Source organism: Eublepharis macularius, chromosome 13, assembly GCF_028583425.1.
Source record: "Eublepharis macularius isolate TG4126 chromosome 13, MPM_Emac_v1.0, whole genome shotgun sequence".
In the NCBI taxonomy this organism is placed as follows: Eukaryota; Metazoa; Chordata; class Lepidosauria; order Squamata; family Eublepharidae; genus Eublepharis; species Eublepharis macularius.
In genome coordinates, this window is record NC_072802.1 from 7,372,147 (window position 1) to 7,373,660 (window position 1,514).

Genomic DNA, 1,514 nt, shown 5'->3' on the forward strand with positions numbered 1-1,514 from the left:
GAAAAGGGTGGAATTGGCTAGTGGGCAGGGGGGGGTTCCGAGTTCTGCCTGTCACTTTTCCACAACTAGGCGTTTGTGGCTTCCTACCAGTCAGCCTCAGCTGTTTCTGGAAGCCTGTGTGGCTCTTTCAGGAGCTTTGCTATCGTGCCATGTTGCGTTGTTGAAAAACCAATTCGGGGCCTCTTTGTGAACAAGTGTGAATTAACATCATTCAGAAAGCCTTGGGGGTAGGATTCAACCTGCCCACTGATTCCCAGGTTTGAAAAATGAAATTTGAATCTTCAGGTGAAAAGGGAAAGTATTTTGTAAGAAAAGAAATTACGGGTCCAGTGTCAATGGAGCGAATTATGGTTTATGAGATGATATCTTAAATGGTGGGGAGGAATCAACGACTGGTGTTGATGGTGATTATTGAGGCAGATGCACTTTCGATACTTAAATGCTCCTGGGGGAGAACCCCTTTTTCTCTGTAGAGTACTTCCCTGTGGCTTACACGTGTTAGAAGGCTGCAGATCACTTGTTGATACCTTTTCTTCATTACTGGACACGTCAGGGACCGCTTTCCCAGGCTTAGCCATGGCTGTCTGTTGCAGCGAAACCTGAGAGGAATCCTGTGGCACTTTATAGACTTTGGGGAGATGCTTTCATAAGCCAGAACTTGCTTCCTCACGAAGTGGTCTCTCCATTCGGTTGGTATGTATGGCCTGAGCACAGAGAGAAGAAACGACTTGTCTTTGTACAGAGAGAGGCCCAAAGGTCAGCAGTCCAAATGAGAGTGGTTGGTGTGTCCCAGTCCCAATGGAGGCAAGATCCAGGCTGTTGGTGTGGCCCACTCCCATCCGAGAGGTGCAGAAGGGGAGTGTAAGGATCAGAGCAAAACTTAATCTTGAGGATTTCCTTTTGCAGCCCCTGCCCCCCAAATGCTGTCAGCAGAAAACATGATGTATCTACGTTAATGGGATATTGGTGTAATAAATGTATGATATCATTTAGTATATAATATATTTAATGGTGATAAATTTGTTAATAGCTATGAATCTACTCATTAGCTAGGAAATCCTATATTAATGGGATATTTTGCAAACTCAGGAAATTATGAATCATCACAGTATTGATCAACCTTATAATTTCTAAAATAAAGAGCAGAATTTATCACATGAGCTTAATTCAAACAAAAACTTCTTTATTACAGTAATTAAGGGTGCAACATTGTAGGCTCCCTAACCTCAGGCAAAGTGAAGCAACATGTTGGGGGCTCCCTGCCTTCTGGGGCTTTGGGCGGTTTGCCCCCCCCCCAAGACTCCTTGACTTCACTTTTCTTTTTTACCCCCCTCCCCCTTTTGGTACTCAGGGCATACATACCTTCCTACTTAAGTGACCACTTCATGCATTCACCTCTGGCCTGGAAAGTTTAGGACTCAATCAGTGTTTGAAGTATTTTAGCGCTCATTTATTTATTTATTTTGTTCTTGCACACAATTTTTCAGATTATTGCAACAGAGAAAATACTTTTA